At 39.0% G+C, this 17,052-nt stretch overlaps 1 protein-coding gene across 1 annotated transcript in view; it reads right to left on the reverse strand.

The window, feature by feature from the left end:
• The window catches only part of LOC128734896 (protein unzipped), a 164,130-nt gene that overhangs the window by 145,381 nt on the left and 1,697 nt on the right, over nt 1–17,052 (reverse strand). The window contains exon 2 of the mRNA XM_053829292.1: nt 10,782–11,373. The gene's annotated coding sequence lies outside the window, so the exon portion shown is untranslated. The remainder of the gene's footprint in view (nt 1–10,781; nt 11,374–17,052) is intronic.

Here is a 17,052-nt window from a genome sequence, read left to right on the forward strand (position 1 = left end):
ACGGAACGACTGATCAACCAGATTACACCATAGATACCACCAGTTATTTGTGTGGTTTTTTATCCATTCACATTTATGAATAATCCAGAAATTTGTCTGCATATATGCAAACGATATGTTTATTTCATCACGACCTCGACCATCAACTCTAACCATCAATTGACACTCTAACGATTCCGGGCGGGTGGTAATTATGTGGTCCCACTAAATCCTGCAGCCATTTACGAACGATCCGAACTCTTCAGGCAGATTTAGCGGTGATCCGAAAGATAAACACACAGGCACAGTTTGATGCCTAAATTTGGTGCTGCTGACTCTAGAAAGAGATCTCGAAGCTTGTTTACGGACAGGATGCAATCGTACTTCATCCGTCCGTCAGCATCCGATCTTTCCACCCGCCGGCCGTCGATCACGCGAACGGTGGGGATCAATCCGGTCTGTCAAAAAGCTTTTAACTTTATTTTAATATCCAAAACCGAACGATGAGAGTTAGAGTTGAGCCGGGCTTTCCTGAAACGAATTTAGACAAACTTTCACACTGACTGCAAAGTGGCTTTAAAGTACGATGTTAGATAAACAGTTTTGTCAGCAGGGCTCACGAGCTGGGGTGATCCGTGGTATGGCTCATTAAAGTGTACAAAAATATGGCACTTCTTTATCTGGATGATTTTTTCAACGCTAAAGGTTTCTCTCGTTCGGTTAAATATGCCGCATTAATTAGGTTTCCATGCTGCAAATATCGTCGTGATGATGATGGTGCCGGCGATAGGAATGAAATAAAACTGATTCCGCTGGCTAGTCCGGAGCTCTGGGCAGACTGGGTGCGATTAACGTAAATATTTACCCGTCAATTAAGTGACATGAATCCGCAATACAACTCGGCTAGTTAGCAGTTAGCAGAGGAAGATATACATCGAGAGAAAGGGAGATCCAAGAGCGATGAAAAATGGTAATTAGTTTCGACCGTAAAGCAGGAAACTGATGAATGTATAAATGCATATTTTGAGTTGTTGTGGTCATTAATACATTTCTAGCTGAAGCGTTCGACGTCGCTATGCAAATTTGCTGTGATTGAATATGCATTTTTCTAAAAGAAAGAGACGTCGCTTTGATCGTTGTTCCACGGTCCCTTATTAATAGTAAAGTTATTCCATCTACTTGGATACCAGGGTTTTAAAAGCGAAGCGATTCATTGATCTGGAAGAATAAAGTTTAAAATTTGAAAAAATTAAAAAATGTTTCTATTTGAATCCACAATGAAATACGATCGTCTTTAAATCGTTTTAAATTAAACCTAAATCTTGCACTTTCGAGCTAAATTGACCAAGAGAAGCTAATTATGTTTCACCTTAATAAGCCATAAACAAACCGGCAAATTACATCACAAGGGAAAGCAACCGAAAACCCTAGCTTTTCTGAGGTTTCATTTTACTATCATGATCATCACCCTTCACTTCCTGCCCGCTGGGGCGATGGATGGGACCACTAGGCGTGAGAGCAGAATATCACCCAACTAGGTACCTGCCCGCATGAATGGTGCTGATCCATCAGACCGGAACGCGTGGTGTAAGATGATGCGAGGTTTCTCTTACGTTTCGTGATTCTTCCCGAACCGGAATCCGACCGCGATGCGCTTTTCATGAGGAGGCAGCCGGGAGCAGCCAGCCAGCGGTGTAACAGTTACGATAGGATACGACCTGATAAGCTGCTGGAAGTCATTATGGAGATAAATAAAAGTGTATTTGTCGTTGTGAAGTTAAAAGCCTTCATACTCCGTTTAGGAGGTATGAAATGCATCAAAAGCAGGAAATAGAAATGATTACAGTTTCCGGCAGTTGATGCGGTAATCGGGCGGCTTAAGATGAGTTTTATGCCAGCCCAAGAGTAGCATTGTTGTGACGGGTAGCATAAAATCAATGCAAGCGTCAAATCGATTTAAGTTACCATCCGTGCTAGGAACATAGAGAGCTTCCCGACGAGAATCAAAACAATTATGCTCGCATTGTACACAGTTCAATACCTGCCAGAGCAATTCACGGAACTTTGATCGATTAATTTCTTTGTCGGTACGGTTTTTGTTCTAACCTAGCTGGTGCTCTCGTACCATAACCAAGGCGGTGTTGTTGGGGGAAATGTGAAGGTATAGACAGGAATTTGGCATTTCCCGCACGAACGAACGAACGAAGGAATGAACCTGCCGGCCGGAGATAAACAATTTCCGATTGGTATGCTTGTTTAATAGGCATTTGATTTTTTTTTATTGCATTGTTTCACTCGGACTGTAGGAGAGGGTTAATCAGAAAAGAAGATTTCACGGGAAAGACCGATTGCAATCTAAATTTGATTGTTCTTTATTTGTTGTTTTGTAGGGGAAGGTACAGTACCTGTGAGCAGGGATGCCACATATAATTCTGTGTTTTTTGTTGGAAAAATCTGACAATCTGTACGGCGAGGAAAAATATCTGTGCAAAAATCTGTCCAATGCAAAACAATGAGAGTGAAAGAGATAGAGAGTCATTTTGCTGACTATTTCCGTCTCTTTCACTCTCATGTAAAAGCTCAAAAATCTGTTTAATCTGTGTAATTTGGCGAAAATCTGTATTCTATGCATACAGATTCTGTACAGCCGATTTCTTTCAAATATCTGTTAAACACAGAATAATCTGTGCATGTGGCAACCCTGCCTGTGAGTACAACAGACGTCTCGGCACTCGGCATAACTAATTGAATGATATTTTAGCTTACGGCAATTCTAATTGCGTTTTTGGATGTTGCCAAGATCGGATTTTGTGAATTGGTATTAAATGTTGCTATTCCCAATAAGATATTATTTGATTATTGTATACATTTGCAAAATAGAAAATATATTTGGTATTTCAAAAACTTTTCTAATTTTTGTAGTTGAAAACCTCGTCAGCAGCATACATGGGTATATTGGGAAAAATATTGGAATCAATATGAGGCAAATCGCAACTTCAATATGACATGAAAATCTATAACATTCCACACAATTTTTTTTTAGAATCTATCTACGAAATTACGCTCATTACTCGTTACGGCACGGCAGCACAATGTCGAATGCAGTAAATTTTCCAAGCATCTGATCGGAGCTGACGAACTGGAATATTCGAGGAAGGAAACTATCCTATGCTCTTTCTACTCAGCGACATAATTGAAATAATATTTCAATTATTTGGTATTTAGATCGCCTGCAGAATAATTATCTAGTTTTGACTGACTGTAATATATTCTATTATTTCAATCTTTCATTCTATAATATTTGATTCTTCGATTTTTAGGACGCTGGGATTTTTGAATCTTCGGGTACTTGGATTTTTGAAATTTCAAACTTTGGAATTTTGGACTTTTGCACGTTTGGATCACAGACTAACAGACGTAACACTGAAGCCTCATTCCATCGTCAATAAAAACGATCATTTCAAATTTTCCCTTAAGCCAAGACTCAAACAACAGTCACCGCGCGAGAAAGCCGCTCGCCTACGCTGGCGCTGTTCTCAGATAATATACAAGTAAATTTATAGCAACTTACTCTGCGTAGCGCGAAGACTGCACCAGGTGATGCTAGTGTTTTTTTCAAGTTTTAGAAGGGTCAATGAAACGATGTTTTGTTAGAAAATTTGTTCGAGGTGTTACGTCTGTTAGTCTGTGTTTGGATTGTTGAACTTTTTACCTTTTTGACTTTCGTTTGTTGACCTTTGAGGCCTCCCAGTTGGCCTTGAGGTATGATGCTGGCCTAATAAGCTAGTCGTCGTATGTTCGAATCTCGGTTGGAAGAGGCTGTAAGAGTCAATAGGAACGAAGAAACTGACCCTGCAATTGTCCTGTACACTAACAGCTGGCTGCGAAGTCTGTTTTATAAAAACAGAAAGTCAAGTTTCGATAACGGAATGTAGCACCTAGGCTTTACTTTGCTTTTTTTCGAACTTTAGACATGTAGAGCTTTTGAACTTTTAGACTTTACGTCTTTGGGTTTTCTTTGCGCACCGATTTTGCTTATTTAACTGTACCACTTCAGCCAAAAAAAATTTAAATAAGTTTTTTTATGGGGCATTTATACAGATAATTATCTATATATATAAAAGTGAGCGTGAGCGTGAGTATGTTTGTATGTTCCACCATAACTCCAGAACGCCTTGATCGATCCCCACCAAACTTGGCACACATGTTCCTTGATATAAGAGAATCAGCACTGGGGGGTTGACAAAAAAGGGGGGGTTCATAACAGAGGGATAGACCATAACTCCGAAACGGCTTGACCGTTCTTCATCAAACTTGGCACACATGTTCCTTGACATAAGAGAATCAGGACTAGGTGGTCAACAAAAAGGGGGGAGGTTCCGTAATAGGTGGTAGAGGGTCCCTAATAGGGGGGAAGCCATAACTCCGAAACGGCTTCACCGTTCTTCATCAAACTTGGCACACATGTTCCTTGACACAAGAGAATAAGCACTGAAGGGGTTTACAACAGGAGGACCAAAATGTTTAGACGGTTCTCCCATAAGGACAGGACAAAAGGAGGAGCTGATGACCGGAGGTTGCAGCTGTAGATTTGTCAAGTGTAATTATGCACCGAATCAAAGTGACCTGTATAAAAAGTGTTCGATCATTAGTGCTAATTGTTGTTAGCCGACTCTGTTTGAGTCCCATGGGCAATCATTCAAACAGCGTGGAGTTCATCTGAGAACACCATGTTTTTCCCTTGGTAAACTTTATGTGGCATGCTGCAGACTGCAGACTGGGCTTAGCCAATAATTTGTGCATACTTGCTCCTGATGGTGACACTAAAAACATTGTTTACAAACAAGTTTTGTCTTGAAGTGAGATGAAATGAATGACAGGTTTGTTGTATCCATGGAAGAAACACTGTTGCACCTTCTACTTTTTTAATTAGGATAGCATGTAGCACTAAACTAATAAATAAATAAAAAGCTGTGTTTAGAAAAGTACAATAACAAAACTATTCATTTCCTATGGGTGGGGTGGCCATTGTTAAAAGCGGAAGGTGCAAATAGGAAAAATGACTTTGTTTTTCCTTCTTTATAGGGTTTTATAGGGATTTCCGTAAAGAAAACAGGGGTCACATTGCGATTCTCATTTCGAGTGATTTTTAACGTGGTCCTAACGAACCAAAATCACTCGAAACGAGATGCGCAATGTCACCCCAGGTGTGCAGGTGGCCGGGTAGACAAAAGAGGGGGAGTTGACAAATGGGGAGAAACGTCCGAAAGAGAAACAAGCGTTGTATTTTTGCATTGTAAGCATTTCGGTTACAATAACAATAAATGTACAAGTGGCTGTGAGACAAAGGCTCCCCGAGTAAGATCAGGGACTCAGCTAGTTATCTATAAAAGTGTTAAACAAAGAGTATTGTTCTATTTTATGTATTTACGGTGCACTTCCGGTTCCCATCCGCTGGAGCACAAAGAGCACTGTTTCTGTAGTACTCAATGTAAACCGTGCCGTAAGTATAAAAGATAGAGCAATACTTAATTCAACAATTTTGTGGATAATTAGTTTTGGAATTGGAAATATGCGTATGGATGCTACGTGTATTAAAGTCTGGATTGTAGTAGCAGCCCGTAGGCCTGGTAATTTGGTATCGGATCGATAATAATCGGTCTGCTGCCGTAAAAGTAAAGTAAAGAAACATTTTAAGTAGCCTTCATTGCATTGTGGCAGATCTCCAGGGTTATTGGTTTAGAGAAGGCAATTTTTATCTAAAAAACGAAATAAAGCTAATTGGATGGCATGAAATGATGGAAATAAACATATCTCATCTGTTGCATAACAATTGTCGTCATCACGTGATTACAATTAGCGGATGAACTTCAACAAAAGCACACTTGAGGTAAAAAATCGATTAAATTATACTCTAACTTTTTGTCCATGAATCTCACAGTTATCATTTTGGTAAAGTACGAAAGTATCATCGACCAAAAAACAACAAATTTTCGACGAAATAAAAGCAATACTGGGCCGAAAGTACTGCCTTGTGGTACACCGTGCATTTTTGGACAAAGTTGACTATCTTGGTTGCCAATTGTCACGCATTAGTCCCAATCAGCTTGGTAGATACGGACCAAAAGAACTCGCAAAGTGTTCTAATTCCATAACACACTGTCATGACTGTCTATACATCTTGGGGATTTAAGGGAATTCTTTAACGGAAGCATTCGCAATGCTGATCTAATAAAACGCCTTTGAACAGCTTCAATCATTATGGACCACGATATCAAATATGAACTCCAAACTACTGCTGTTGTTTTAGACCGAACTAGCGAATAGTAGAGCGACTTCAAACAGTATAAGGGTCACGATTCCCATAATGAACCCGAAGTTTTTGTTTACTTTTACAACGATGTGGTTACAGTGACATTGACAAGTCAATTTGGTGTCCAACAAAACTCCAAGATCAGGGATGGAAGATCAATGATTTTGATAAAATCTGTAAGTTATCGCCCCACGCACAGATCACGATCCATACAGATCATTACAAACAGTGAATCTTTAGCGTTGATCACAAGATTTTGTTCTCTAAATAGTCTCAGCAGTCGATCACAGTGTTACATCTTACCTAGCTGCGAGAAAAAAGATCACACATGTTGTTTGTATTGTGATTCATACGATGCACACAACCAATCGTCTGTATCTGTTATATTTCGCAACGAAATCATGTAATGAACATGATCTGACATGAGGTTTGTCATATTCTGTACGGATCGCGACAAAGTGTTTATCGCTTACAAGTAGTGATATCAATGAATCTGAATCTGATCGCTTCTATGATGTTAATCGCTAGAAGCGATTTTTTTCCATCCCTGTCCAAGATCCTTCGCTAACTCGGTTAACTGTCCTTCGACCGTACGACGCTAAAGATTTTTAGTTTGTCAGCATACATAATCTGACAACCAGGTGGTAGTGCTAGGTAGACGTCATTAAAGACAAGCGAAAATAACAGAGGTTCCAAATTACTACCTTGCGGCACGCCTGACTTAATCTGCAACTCTTGAGACTTGCAGTTTCCTAGTTTTACCTAGACGGTTGGAGAGAAAGGATGTTAGCCAACGCACGAATGAGTTAGAAGCTCTTAGACGCTTTAATTTCGCTAAAAGCAGACGATGGTTGACACGATCGAACGCAGCTTTACTGTCGGTGTAAATAGTGTCCACCTGGGCTCCGTTCTCGTTATGCTGAATACAGAATGAAGTACAGCTCGGACTCGATTATCCGGGTGCTCATTTTTATTTTCAGCCCGGATAATCGAATCACCCGGATAATAGAATCATCATTTTTGGTACAAATTTTTTTTGGTAAGTCAAGTTTTTTGACTTTTAGGTATCAGAAATGTTTTATTTATTATTGATCTATCTTCCCTAAAGTCAGAAAAATCCTTTCTTACGATTTTTTCCACTGATGATTTTTTTTGGCACAATGTTATATTTTGTATGTTATGTTTTTCAATATTTAGGTATTATAAATGTTTTTATTACTGATCAATATCCCCTAAATCTAATCTAATCTAATCTAATCTCACACTAACGCAGCCAATTCTGGAAGGCATCCTGGAAAATGACGATTACTTGAATCAATCATTTTTCTTGTCAACGGCCAGGCCAACTGCGCAGCATGTACCGCAGAGAGAATTCCAAGGAATCAAGTGGAACTAGAAAAAATACCTAATTCCATCAAACTCCTTGAAATCAAGGGAAGGAAGGAAGCGTGGACCTCCCGTACCAAACGCTTCCCATATACATAGATAATGATTTATTTACAGTCGTTGGGAGTATCTTTGCTAATAAGGGTTAAGTGATTTTCCGGACCCTCAGGGATGAACTAATGGCATTTAGACCAGAAGCCAGGCTGCAATTGGCCAAGGATATAGCGCCTTATTTCGCTCTCTGAAAATAGATTAGTTTACCAAAAAATTAGTATAAATCATATAATACTTGAAATTAAAGTCGTGTGGTTTAATGGTTGCCTAAAACTACATTTGTAAGGTTAGGAACTGAAAACCGCACGACCCCGCACCTCCTAGCTTGGCTACTCAATTATACAAATTGAAGTATTTCCAGGTATGGCCACGTGGAGGCGCTAGGTAGGGGCTTGGGATGGCTAGAGCTATGTTGGGCGCTTCTTCCTAGTTGCCTTCCCCATTTCATACCCAATTACTGATCAATATCCCCTAAAGTCATAAAATTCTTTTTTTACTGATGATTACGATAATGATCATGATGATGATAATGATGATGGTGATGATGATTTTTAAGTAAAAAAATTGATTTCATCATCGCAGGATTTATTTTTATTTTTTTCGCCGATAAAAGGGATATAAGAAAGGAATTTTGTAGCTTTATGGAGGTTAATCAATGCTTGTCTAGCTGGAATCATCATGTAGCATGAAAATTATAACATTTGGGTTTAAAATAAATCAGTGAAAAAAAAAATTTTCTTTTTCACCCGGATAATCGAGTCTAAAAACCCGGATAATCGAATCCCCGGTTAATCGAATCCCCGGATAATCGAGTCCGGCCTGTATATTCAACCCGTGCTGATCGGCTAAGATATAACAACTGACATTGCGCTGTACTACATCACTTATGAGTATTTCAACTGGAAACTTTTTCTCGCGTAGAGATCGGTTGATTATCTTGCAGAATGGATGTACGAATGGGACTGCACATTTTTTCAATACGAGTGTCGGTATACCATCCGGCTCAGAAATTGCAGAAGACTTCAATTTATATAACTTCGTTCTCGGAGAAACTAACAGGAGATATGGCACAGGTTCTCTGGAACGAGCTTTATAGCATCCTCGATCTCACTGTCATACATCACTGTCACCACAAACACTCGAAAACTGTCGAGCAAATGAACCGCAAGTATCTTCGAGTCTGCTAAACACTTGCTCTCCAAGAAATATTTCGCTGAAGGACCTTCGAAAATGTTTCTTGAAAATAGTCTTGCTCTGTGATGCTTGGTTTCTGAGATATACTTTCCAAATTGCTTAAGGTGGCCATAACTCAGGAACAACAAAAAATGCTATCGCAATTTTTTTTATCACTAAACGACTGTAAATGACAAACAAGCAGAAATTGAAAAAAAAATCAATAATTTGACACTGCCACACAGTATAAAAAGGGTCTTCGTCGGTCATGGTCGAACGGATTCCAAAAACCACGTGTACCTCTCGGGGCAAGTATGTTTTGCCAGTCGCAGGAAATGCGACGTGTCTTGGCTTCAATTGTTAAGCCATTTGCATCTTGAATGGGAAATAACACAAATCGACATTTAAAATCTTCCAAGTCGTTGGAAAGATTCCAAGTTGCTGATTCCATGTTAGGTAAAAAAAGCGACACCTCGAAAGATTTCTGACTGACATTTCTAGTTTCGAGTATCAATTTACACCCCGAATCCGAAAAGGTTGACATTTGATATTCAGTGCTAGAGACGGGTTAAAGATTAATCGATTCATTTACTATCGCGACTAGGTGTTGAAGTTGATTTGTTGATCCTGTTGACAAAAATATCGGTTACTCAACAAAAGTAGAAGTTCAATTTCTTGATTGAGTGAAAGATATGTGAGTCAGTCTAAGCCTAAACCAAGCTAAGAAAAGCTGTTATTTTTCTGCGTACTTTCCGCAATTCACTTATTCATTTTGTTATTTGTTTCGGTAAGTTCACATTCATCATCAGAAGAAATGTTCCAAACAGCTTTCGGAGAAAAAAAAAATCACACGACGGTCGTTCAAACGTCGGCTCAAAGCGAAACCGCGTGATCCAATTACGGACAGATCTACCCATGTCTACGGATGTCTAATCATAACGGAGCACTCTCTCTCTCTGTCTAGTGAGTCTAACAATCTGTTTCTTTCTGCAGCAAAAAGTGTAGCGAAGAACCGCTATGTAAAGAGCCACACATCAGACACAGAAAAGCCGCCCATTCACATCCGAAACAATACACACCATGGCCACACTGGCACGGCCACGGCAGCAAACGGAAGGGGCTTCCTGTGGTGACCACAGGGCCTGCGCCACTTCATGGCTCCGTCAAATGGTCGTCGTACATACTTTTCTTCCAAACTTCAGACAACATTTCGCTTCAAGTGAGACGAAGTACGCCAATAATAGCCGCAGGCGATGCTCGCAAAGCAGAAACCTAGGTGTGTTTTGTTTACTTTTTACGACAGCGATAGTAGAATAAGAGTACGGGAATTGGATAAATGAATGAATGGGATGGAAGCAAAATATCAGCGGCGGCGGTCTCATTAGGGCGGTGGTCTGAACTTTGAATTGTTGATCCAGTTTACGGTGGTTTGTTCCAGTTCATATCAAATGTCAGATAATAAATTACCGAATGCATGCCGATGTTAAAAATTAATATTCATTAGGTATGAAAATGCAATCGGCTGCTTTGCATACAGTCAAAATAATGTGAACAGAAAGTATTATCAAGTAACCCTAATTCGATTCTGATACACTCCATGTTGAGCTGAGCAATTTCCGTCCACAAGATTTATGATGGTAAATAAGAGAGGCACATAGATTGATTTTTCATCTTGCGCAGAGTCCTTTCGCCATTCATTCCCTTCCGACACGTTCAATTCATCCTATCGGATCACTCGTCCGTTCCGAGTTGACACACAATGGAGATTAATCTATAATCCGCTGTGAATAGTGGCGGAAGAAAGTTGAACCAAATGTTCCTTCCCCAGCTGGCCGGGGATTCGTTCAGTGAGGAACAGTCACGGTTAGGTACTTACATGAATTATTTCTATCTCGAATTTGCTTGGATCGTTTGCTGGTCGTGCTGTCTTTGTCTGCCAAACGAGCAGGCTCTTAGGCTCGTGAAAACTCCGCAAAATGCTATTTTATTTCACCTTCCTTTCGGCCGGATTTCTTCCAGCTGCTACCGCTTGCAGCGAACGACAAAAGTTGATGACTATTCGATAGCAGTAGCAGACTAGCAAAAAGCAGACAGGCAATATACAGATCACAACCTCAATCACTTCATCTAACGTTTCACTGGCTTTAGCCGGCACAAAAATAACATGAAACTGTATATTAGATATGCAAAAATAACACAATCAACTTTTCCGCTTTAAATCTTTCGCACCACTTGAACATGTGTATTATTTCCTTCTCTTCGTTCAACTTTTGCTCACAATCTCTCTATCTTAGTTTTTCAACTAATTTTATACCATCATCAAATATCAAGAAAAATTTCTTTCCTTTGGCTTGCTTTCGAACACCAAAATTAATCCGATCAATTACTAATTCCACCAAAAAAGGACTGCAGGTTCCTACACTGTAATCAACTGCACTTATGGCCAACAAACCGCGTTCAGCTGCAACCTGAAAAAGGAAAAAAATAAATAAAATTTTAATTTCATTGCACATTCGGTGAAACGTAAAATCACATCGAAAGCGATTAGCGCTGCTGGTTCGAAACATCAAAGACGAGTGTCTGCCGCACTGCTGCCTGTCTGGCTGATACCACCGGCGACCGCACTGAAAATGGGCCAAGGATGAATCCGCGTAATTCGCGTAAGAACCTGCCCCTGATGGGAGAAGGGAGGCAAAGTTTAATTTATAACTCAACCGCAACCGTACATATAGGTACGTTCGGTACGAAAGGCTCGGAAAAACCCGGAACGGAAGGAAATGGATGTGCCCCGAATGTTTCTACCACGGATGCCATCGGTAATGTCGAGCATTCGTGCTTATCGTGGATGCATGTGTTGCGGGAGAGGTTGGAGGAAAGTTTCCTTTTGTACATATAGATGTTCGCGGATGGTAAACGTGATTCGTATTCACGCGAGGGTGAATTTGAAGCTTGTATTTGAGATTCAAGAAAGATTTGGCCGGGAATATATAATGTGGATTAAATTAAAAGGTTTAAAGACAGATTTATATTCTCAGGAACATATATTGGAAAGTGAAAGGATAAAAGCTTAGAGAAATGTTTCTTAATAATTTAATAACTATCAGGGATACCTCGATATAAGACAACCTCGTTATAAAACAACCTCGATATAAGACAATTTTTTAAATTTATAAGAAAAACTTTTAGGATTAACGACAAGTTCACACGTGCCAACTCAAAACCAAACCGTGAACGATGCATACGTAAACGACGTAAATGCATACGACGATAAAAGATAGCCGTACGCGACGAAAAGTGAAATATACGATTGTTATAAAAACAAAAAAACACTAAACTAGTTGGAAATCGACCGATTCTTCGGACGCGAACATAGGCGCTGGCGACCTGCAAATTTTCTATAGGGCTTCGAAAGATGACAGCTTATTGAAAATTATTTTGTATAAAAAATGTAACTTAGCTTTGAAACAAGATCAGAATATAGAATACGATGACCACGGGAAGACAGCAGCAGCAAACTCATCTTCGTTATTATTCATGCTAGAAAAATTATCTATGCTGGGAAAATGCCGAAGTCAGAGCAACATTTTTTACTGATTAATATTGATTTCTGTTGAAGTTAGATCTGCAGTGTTTATAAATTTTCAACAACTAGCATGAGGATGATGATGAGCGACACATAACACGGAGTTCAGACGCCGTTTTGAGCCGCTCCTAAATTTAGGAAGACACGCTCAGAAGCTCGAAAGAGCCTTTCATCGTTGTTAGCTACCCAGCTCTCACTGCAGTTGGTTACCCGATCTTCCCTGGGTCATTCGTATCTCACCTGAAACCATGAAGAGGTACAGATAGGAGTTGCTGGATAAGACAAAGTTTTTTTTCGTTCATGAGCTGAATCAAATAAGAGCTAGCTTCACTGGATGAGCGAGTGAACTACCGCTCAATTACCTACAATAGCGCATCAGCATTTTGCCCGCATTCGCACTGAACTGATTTAAAAAAGCAGAGGCCCCGAAGCGGAGATCTTTTGATCCGGTGCGCAAGCAAATATAAGAAAATGGAAGAATAGCTTCAGGTTTGGTTGAAAATTTTCGGTGAAATAATGAAACTGATGTTCATATCGTTAAACGTTTCAGCCTACTACTCTTCAGCTATCGTCCGACTCCTGCAAATATTTTTTACCAGTATATTATGCTATTTAGGTATTTGTCAACAAGCAAAATTAGCGAATTACAATTTTCAAAACGGTACAAAACAACCCAAGTAACAATTTGAGTTTTATTACACTCTTATGATGGCATTTAAGACCAAAATTGGTCTTGAAGACCACCATAAGAGTACAATAAAACTCACATTGTTGCTTGGGAATGTTCTGCAGAAAAACTCGCGGACATTCACATTTGCTATGGCGTCACTAATTGTTTAAGAGCAATTTTTCTTAAAACAAAATTTTCTCGTGGCGCTGGACAAAAGAAGACAGCGACTTATCTGGTTTTTGGGTTATTTTTAGACACACAGAATGTGCCTCTTCCTCCGTCAACTGTAGAAACCACCGGCCGAGAAGTTTTGATCTAACTTGTTTTTACTTTCAGGACGGCGACACTATGCAGGCCCTCACGACTTACAAGCAGGGTTGCCACATGCACAGATTATTCTGTGTTTAACAGATATTTGAAAGAAATCGGCTGTACAGAATCTGTATGCATAGAATACAGATTTTCGCCAAATTACACAGATTAAACAGATTTTTGAGCTTTTACATGAGAGTGAAAGAGACGGAAATAGTCAGCAAAATGACTCTCTATCTCTTTCACTCTCATTGTTTTGCATTGGACAGATTTTTGCACAGATATTTTTCCTCGCCGTACAGATTGTCAGATTTTTCCAACAAAAAACACAGAATTATATGTGGCATCCCTGCTTACAAGGTACTGCGTGTGACGTTGTTCATCCGTAATCCGGTTATATTCTTAGATTATAGCTTGGTTCAACCCATGCCCCTTCCAGCATTGGACAAAAGATAGGAGTCACAACGACACCTTGTTAAGCGTAGCTACTAGGGCTGTCTAACCGGTAGTACCGGTAGTACCGAAACCGGTAATACCGACCAATTTTTGGATACCGAAATACCGGTTTTGGCAAAGCAAAAAACCGGTATTTCCGGTACTTTCTAATATCTTAGTTTTTTCAAACTCCTTATTCGAAGCAGAACGAAGTTTGATGGAAGATTGTAAAACTCATAGAAAAACAACTTGGTGTTAATGATGACGAGATTCTGCGACTACTAACAATGAAGAAGGTGAAATTGTGGGTCAAATAATTTTAGCTCTTGAACCCGTTTAACGCACAGTAGAGCATCTTTGCCGTAAAAAAGTTTCTTTGTAAGAACTAGACGTCGCGTTTCAATTTATTTTTGAACAACTTGATATTTGAAAGCCACCAAATTATTCTCAAATCTCAAATAACGAATTTAGGAAACAAGATCAGGGCCCAGTAACGTCACTTATAAGTAAATCACTTCTCAACAATGAAGTAAAGAAGCGTTAGTTACAACTGAAGCAACGCCGCTTCGTTTTAAAACTGGCTTCAATCAGCCTCAATAAAACGGTTTTCAGTTCATCATGTCGGCCGATTTTAAAGTTTCATTTGTCAAATCAAATGTCTATCAAATATTCAGTAGAAGGCCAGCAAGTTTGAATGCAATTGAATTTAAGTAACATTTCCAACAATTTAGCGCTATAATTAACCTAGTCAGCATCGACAAATCGTGCCTGACTGTCAATCGTCGTCATTTGAAATAGTCACTAGAAGCAGTCAGCTGAAGCTTGCAAACGTTCTGTTCATCAAATGAAACAAATCGCTTCATGTATAAAGCGAACGTAAGAGAAAGTCAGCTTCATTTATTTGTTTCGAGGATGCCGAACCCTAGTCAGAATAGGGGAATATTTCCGCTTTTTGGGCATTCTTGCCATTAAAGAATCTGCCAGAAAAGACTATATTTTTCAAATATTTCGAACATTTTTCAGGTATTTTGAGTGATACATTGATCAAACAAGCAGATAAAATTTCCAAGCTCTGCGAATAGGATTGATAATAAAGAAGAAAAGATATCTGTGAACGATGATGGAGAGGATGACGCTATGCAAGGGGAAAATTCTGAAGAGACAATAGGAACCGGGGCATTTAATACCGGGACATTTAAAAATAGTTAAAAGCGGGTTTCCCTACTATAAATCTGAAGAAATGGAAGAAAAATTCCTGATGCGCTTAGAGCTGTTTGTCCGACTTCGATGAAAGCAGAAGTTTTTTCAATCGCTGGAAGCGCTGGCAATAAAATCTAGCAAGGGAAATAAATCACTAAGCGTATTATATCTGCCTTAATTCTACTTTGCTAAGGAATAATACTGTAACCAAAGGTTGAAAATAGAGACATTTACTGAAAAACATCGATATTTCTATTGATTCCGAATAATCTGCCAACACCGGTATTTTACCGGTACTACCGGTATTTTCTACGCCAATACCGAAATACCGGTTTTCACCAAAAGCACCCAATACCGACAGCCCTACTAGCTACCTATTACCCCCCCCCCCTTTTCCTTTCCACTCTTTCTTCTCCTTTCCCAGAAAAAAATTCATTACTTTCCCCTACCGTCCCTCCATCAATTGCAAAACCATCGTTTCAAAAAATATTAATATTAATGCCTGACCGCATTTCAAGGTCAAAGACTAAAATGCGAGCTTGGTCAAAATTTTCTCGGCTTTCGAATGAAAGCAACAGAATTGAGCTAGCTAGCATACTTTTTGAACTAAAGGTAAGGCAAACAGAACCGAAAGCTAAAAATGTTTAATAACTCTATTAATAACACACGAAGGTAAATATAACTTTGCAGAACAATTGCAATGGTATCGCTGAACCAGCAAATGAGAAAATTTCGCGAATGATGCCTGCAGATACGGGAACCGCGCTCTATTTTCATATCGAGTAGAAATTGTTTCGCATTCTCTTTATACCACCTTCATTGATACTGACATAACATCAGGAACCATGTGTTGGTACGCTTGTTCAATGAGATCGCCGAACCGACGCTCTTGTCGTGTTGAACGTTTTACTAATAAGTGTACTGTCTAAATAAAACTGGTATTGTGTGTTCTATTTTGTCACCTTTTAATCAGTTACTTTAATTTTGATTATACAGTAATGTTCCGATTTTGTCAGCCCCATGTTGAATTTTGGGCTGACAAAATTGGGAAACTGACAAAATCGGGAAACTTTTATTTCGAAATTTTTTTCAAAATCCAAGATCTAAGACACTGCAATATCGAAGACTTCTACTAAAAATTAAATTTTAGCCCTCAATTGGTCAACCGAAAGCTCAATGAACCGGGCACAGCACACTGGTTCAGAACCTTTTTTGGTGCGCTTTAGCTTTGAGCGAGAAAACTTGGTTTTAAGTTCATGGAACCTTTGGAAGAGTTTCTTAAAATTAAAAGTTCTATCGTTCAGCGGAATTTAAATTTTGGTTAATCCCCTTAAAAGTGCAATAAAAAAATTATTTTTGTTCAGTTTCAATATAACACATTGATGTGTTCTGCGAAGTTTTACAGCACATTATTACAAGAAATTTTGCTGAAGACAGTAACCTTCTATCTCTTCAGCAAAGATAGAAAAATTTAATTTCTCATAAATGAAACATCGTTAAAATCAGTTTTTCTATTTTAGCTGTTTTTGTAGTTGTTGTATACCTTTTTCCTGTTTAACAAAGTTATTCAAATAGTAAAAATACTCGATATTGCTGAATATAGTATACCCCTATCTTTGCTTGTTTAGAAACTATAGAACTTGTACTATAAAAATACTCTAATTTTGACCCCGAATTACTCGCAAGAGGGCATCATTTTATACAAAAACTCTCCCCAGAGAATCAGTATAGTTTCAAGCAGGCTGAAAAGTTTTTTAAATCATGTTTAAAAGCACAAAAGGTAAACAAAATTTATAGGCTGACAAAATCGGGATAAAAAGCCGATAAAATCGGGGCTAGACAAAATCGGGAGCTGACAAAATCGGAACAATACTGCATTTTAGTGACCTATCGATAAAATCTGTCGAAGAAGTAATGCAGTACTTTACTTTCAGGACATCAACCTGA

The sequence above is a fragment of the Sabethes cyaneus genome, chromosome 2, assembly GCF_943734655.1.
Source record: "Sabethes cyaneus chromosome 2, idSabCyanKW18_F2, whole genome shotgun sequence".
NCBI classification, from domain to species: Eukaryota; Metazoa; Arthropoda; class Insecta; order Diptera; family Culicidae; genus Sabethes; species Sabethes cyaneus.